This window comes from Talpa occidentalis, unplaced genomic scaffold (assembly GCF_014898055.3).
Source record: "Talpa occidentalis isolate TD23 unplaced genomic scaffold, MPIMG_talOcc4v2.1 talOcc4.13, whole genome shotgun sequence".
In the NCBI taxonomy this organism is placed as follows: Eukaryota; Metazoa; Chordata; class Mammalia; order Eulipotyphla; family Talpidae; genus Talpa; species Talpa occidentalis.
Window position 1 is genome coordinate 69,288,527 of NW_023601322.1, and position 6,000 is coordinate 69,294,526.

The window sequence follows — 6,000 nt, forward strand, 5'->3', positions numbered from 1 at the left end:
GGCCACCCCCAAATCCTCCATGTTTTTATATTCTGGATTCCAATACCTATCATTTCCTTATTACAGAGGAAAGGATTTGTCCCCTCTCATCCCCCTCCCATCCTGAGGGGATGAGAATGCAGGTAGTTTGACTCATTCTAACCTATTCCAATGCTACCCTTCTCAACCCACCTCAGTTGTCGAAACCTCAGCTGGCTCACAGACTAAGGGAACCACACAAAATACCCTAGGGAGCCAAAAAGGCCACATAATAGATTTATAACTAAGTAAAGGCTCCGAGAGGACATGGAGGAAATATCTAAACTTTTTCAGTTTCCCACAACACACACACACACACACACACACACACATATTCAACTCTATCTTTCCTTCTCTCCCTCCCTCTCTCCCTCTCTCTTGCCGCCTTCCTCCATCCAAGGAGATGCTAATGGAGTCATCCATTAAATGCAGCAACAGCTATAGTATTAGGCTGGCTGGGCAGAGGGCCTGAACCCATTTATTCCAAACTACAGTCCCCATCACATATCTCAAGTTTTTATCTTTTCATTTCCACATTGTGCCTAAGCCAGGTTGTTGAATGCCAACTTTTAGTCTGAGAGATCACAGGTTTCCCTAGAGCACACACTGATACTTACCTCCCTACCAATCACACAAGCAGCATGTGGAAGGATGGTAGGGATGGAAGGGAGGACAGTGATAAGGGTAACTCAGTACACATCTCTCAAAGCCTGCAAGTATCCAAGGAAATGTTGCTTTAATTTAAAAGCCCAATTGTACAATCTTTCTGACATTTCTCCATAATTATGACAATTTACTGTAATGTCACAAAGTCTAAGAGCCACCCTCAAGAGGAACACTGCCTGTTTCCAAAGACTTTGGCCTTGAAATAAGCATTATCTGTCATTGCTATCTGGTACCCGCCCTGTCCTTCATCGCGAATTATTAGCAAGTCAGATACTTTACCTGCTATTTAGAGGAGAAATAACAACTTTAATTATAATAGGAGAAAAGCCTAGAGTTTCAGTTGCATGTAATCTGGCAAATTGTGGGAGCAGAGCTTGGTCAAAGAGTAAAACTCTGACAAAGCACAGATGTCAGCCTTCAGCTCTCGGTTCTCCCAGCTTTCTGTCTGAATTGTAATTCTTGGAAAAGCCATTCTACAAAATTAACTTAGTGCCACCATGTGTCAGGAGGAGTTCATGGCAAGAATGCCATCTTGTGGTTCTCCAACACCCTGGTTCCCTGGACACTATAATTAGAAGGCTCTTCAAGGCAGCAATCCTTCTGCCAGCCTGTGCCTATGCAGGTGCTCCTCGCTGCCAACTTTTTCCCTTTGCAGGGCAGCAGCCCTCCTGTGCCTGTCTGTGCCCTGGGACCATGCTGATGCTTCTCTTCACAGACTTCCATTTACAAAGCAGCTCTCCTTCCAAGGTTGCCTGCCTGTGACTATGCAGTGCTCTCTTTCAGCAAACCTGTCCCTTTGGGGGCAGCTCTTTCTGCCCATTTGTGTCTATGCAAGTATCCTTTATTCTCCTCTCCCTTTTATAATAAACCTGCCCTTTTGAATAAAAGAAAAAAGGGGTCTTCAAACCAGCTGGACTGATTTGATCTTTTTTTTTTTAAAGAATTTATTTATTTATTTTTGCATAGAAGAACAGGGATGTAGGCCAGAGGCGCAGGGGGTGAAGGATTCACCAAAGACAGAGTGGGGAGCAGAACAGGCAGATCTATTGAAATACACTGCTGAGGGGAGCAGCAGGTGAGATAGGAGAGGTCTGCTGCGCCATGTGGGTTAGTTTTCACGCTGGGGGTTGAACTCAGGTCGTCAAGGTGGGCCATCGTGGTGATAATGCTAAGACTCAACCCCTAGGCCACCAGGGATGCCCTCTGACTTTATAATTTCTTAAACTGAACTTGTCTTCACACCTGAGTCTATCAATAACGTCATTCATAACTGACTGATGAACCGTAATTTGTGTTTCTTAAGCAAATTTCATTTGCATGAGCTAACTGTACTCCACAATCAGAGAATAGACAATGTTGTAATGGACACATGTTCCTTCTCATGTGGTCTCTTAGGGAATCATTCTCTTTTCCATTCCCTATTTATTCCAAGTCTGAGAGCCCACATTCTGCCCCTAACTTCAGGGTTAAGGAGAAGCTCATCCAATCACTCAGCACACTTGGGCACAACAACTGGGCTAGAGAAAGACATACAATTCAAACCATGCCAAATCACAATCTTCTCTTGGCTTTTTTTTTTTTAAGATTTATTTATTTATGCATTCAAGAACTGGGGTGGGGTATAGGCCAGAGGTGCAGGAGGTGAGAGGATTCACCAGAGACAGAGTGGGGAGCAGAACAGGCAGATTCACTGAAATACACTGCTGAGGGGAGCAGCAGGAGAGACAGGAGAGGTCAGCTCCCCCATCTGGGTAGCTCCCTGGCCAGCCGGGTATTGAACTCGTGCTACAGTAGATGCAGATAGCTTCACAGTGCTATGCTTAACCCCTTGTGCCACCAGGGAGGCCCTCTTCTCTTGGCTTTTATAGGAGCTATGGGAAAAGACATGTGCTCTCTCCCTCTGAAATGGTGAGTTCTCTGGGGAGCACATGTTTGGGGTTGCTGGTGGTCATCTGGCTGCCATGTATGGAAAGCTTGTCTAAGAATTCAGCAATATGGCAGCGGCAAAATAAGTGATAGAACTAGTCTACACCTTGATGCACTTTTTGAACGCATGGATTTAGCTTTTCTGAAACAAGTCTATCCTCTGCTGGAGATGTTTGAGAAGAAAGCAGATAGCTTCCTTTCAGTTGTCTGAGATAAGGTCCTTATACTACCTGTATTTTGTTCCTTCTCACCAAATATGTTGGGAGGAAAGTTATGGAAATTGGAAAGAATTATCCAGATTCCCTTTCACCTCTAGAGATAAACATGGGATACCAAAATTCTTTAAAAGAAGGATCACGAGCCACTCTCATTCATTTGGGTTGTCAGAAAAATCATGACATAATTTTTGTATGTTTTTCAAGCAAAAATGCATCTGAGAACCCAGTAATAATGACTCCAGTAAGTCCTTGCTAAAGAGTTATATTCCTATGTCTTTGGGATGATCTTGCTAAGAATGTACTTTGCTTTCTCACACATTTTCCTTGGATCCACTGTCAAAATTGATAGACCAAGGTATGTCAGTGAGTAGCATGTCAGGAGAGAGTTCTCTCCTCCCATCTGTGCCATCCTTTCCCATACTCACTGCCAGTGGAAAGAAAACTAAACTTGAAGAGATTACCAGAAACAGAAAGGAATTCTCTTGGGGAGGCATGAGAGACTATATGAATCCATCTATATCCTCCAAAGACAGAACCAGAAACAATCTCACAGATCCAAATCTATAATGATAAAGCCTTGGTTTAGAGAGAAAAGTAGGGAACAGAAGAGGAAGAGGGAGGAAAACCAAAAGGAACTATTACAAGAGTGAAAAAAAGAAATCTCCCAAGAACAAAATAGCACATAGCCAACAGGCAGAAGAAAATGTAACAGAGGGGTGACGAGACCTAGGTACTTGAAGACCCCCATCAAAGCAGGCAGTTCTTTGGGCCAGAGCTGGAATTCTTTCAGAGAACTCTGGAACCTCTCCAGTGAAATGTAGAATCTGGATAGCTCCCCATTAGAGCAGAGACCTGTCCAACTGACTCTGCTGTCTAGTCATGGCTCAAGGGTTCTTGCAGTCAAGATGCTTCCACAGTCAGTTAAGCACATGGAACCTCAGTCTGTGGCTCTATGCTAACAAGACAGTTTAAATCCTTGTTGGCAAGAAAAGCACAATTGTCTGCCAGATGCTTGAAGAAGACATCTATTGTTAGAAGAACACATCTTTATTTTTTCCTTAGCGGACCTTTATTCTTCTATACTTTTTGGACATATGAATAAGGACTGATATTCCTAATTTCATTATTATTGGATGTTAATCACCATCACTCTACTCATAAAGTACAGTCATTTCAGTTGCTTAATACTTGGCCACTTGGGAGAAGTGCCCTTGGATTGGATTTCCTAGAAGTAGAGCTTGAGATAGAATGTAGGTCACATGACTTATTGAGGTATGCGCCTGGAGAAAGAGAATACAGGAAGCAGGAAATGGTAGGAAAGAAGGATGTGGTTGCAGCTTTGTGTTCAGCCTCATCCTGATCCCATGAGGGAAACCTGGAGTATGGATAGACCAAAGAATAATCCTTCCTTGAAGTAAAGAAGTTGGGCATTGTACCCCCTTGACTGAAAGCTACAGGGGAGATACAGAAGGAATCTTCCATTCACCAAGAGCAGTTTTTTGGTGAAGGGGACTTCTGAGAGCCACTGGAACCCCTTTAGCAGCTGGGGAATTAGATACTGATATAATAAAGGGGATTCGGGTAATATACTAACAGCATTCACCAGAGCTACTCTGACAGTCAGTTGTGGCTGCCATACGAAATAGCACAGGCTGGATACTTACATTTATTTTTTCACAAAAAAGGGAGGCTGGAAATCTGAAGTCAGGGTGCCAGTGTGCTTGAATTCTGGTAAGTTTTCTTCCTGGCTTGCAGATGACTGTTTTGCTAAGTGTTCACATGGGACATGGAGGCGGGGAGAGGTGTGTGGGGAAAGAAACAGGAAACCCAGACCTCCCTGGTAGCACAAGGGTTTAAGTCTCAGCACTATCAAGCTATCATCAGCCACTGCAATGTGAGTTTGATCCCCATACAGGCAGTTGACCCACAAGGCACAGCAGACCTCTCCTGTCTCACCCATTGCTCCCCTCAGCAGTGTATTTCAATAGATCTGCCTGTTCTGCTCCCCACTCTGTCTCTGATGAATCCTCTCACCCCCTGCCCCTCTGGTCTATACCCCAATTCTTTTATACATGAATAAATAAAAATAAATCTTAAAAAAAAAAAGAAAGAAACAGGATACCCCCTGGTGTCTTCTATAAGAGTATTAATTATGTATTGTGGGTCCCACCCTAAAGAGCTCATCTAAAACTAATTTTTTCCCAAAGGCCCTTCTCCAAATAATATTACATTGGGGGGTTAGGACTCTAAGATGTGAACTTTAGGGAAATACAATTCAGCCCATAGCACCTACCATTGCATAAACAGGGAAAGGAGACAACTATCTGCCAGATTTATTCAACAAGAGTCATTTCCCTTGCAGGTAAGTTGCATTAGCATCCCATTTGTTGACTGATGCAGAAGAGACAAGTAAAACCTTGACTGGCTCAGCAGGTCTAGGATCTCCCAACAGGTTTGGGTTCTCAGTCTCAGCAAGCGCTGCTTCTTGACCTGGGAAAATCAGGTCTCAGTTTTTGGTGAGCACTCTGTGTGTGACAGCAGAGGCGCCTATGTGTGATCCTATCCAACTAGGCTTTGAAGCTCAGGAGCAGAGCCATTAACATTCTCTTCAGCCGCAGACAGTTCTCTTCAGCCCTTGGTAGTCTCATTTTCTTTCCTTCCAACTTTTTTATTTTACCAAGAGCAGCAACTTTCTTGTTCCTAGAACCTTTTCTTCTTTTCAAAGAGATCTTAGGCTCCAGGGAGGCCTGTGGCCAAGAGACTTGCCAGACACCTCTGGATTCCCAATGAAGAGCAGTCTGCGCCTGCCACCCACTCTGCAGCTAAGAAACCAAGCACCCAGACTCCCCTCACTTCAGGATTGGACACAGGACCATCCAGGAGGCCGGCCTCCCCTCTGGTTTCCAGGGCAGTCTTCAGTGGGTAGGCCTTCTATTACAGAGGCTATCCTGCTTAGTCCCCCAAGCGGCCCCACTTCTGAATTTGGTTTTTTTAGATAGAAGAAATCATAGGCCCTGGCCTTAGAGAGTAGGAATCCATCTCCTTCCCATCTCCGTTCATGTGCCAGGAGGTAAGGGGGACCTTACCTCATAGATGGGGTCCTGGAGGCCAGAGAGCGGCAGGCAAGAGTTTTAATGAGAGCACCAGTCATGCCTCCATGATTTATTAAGAG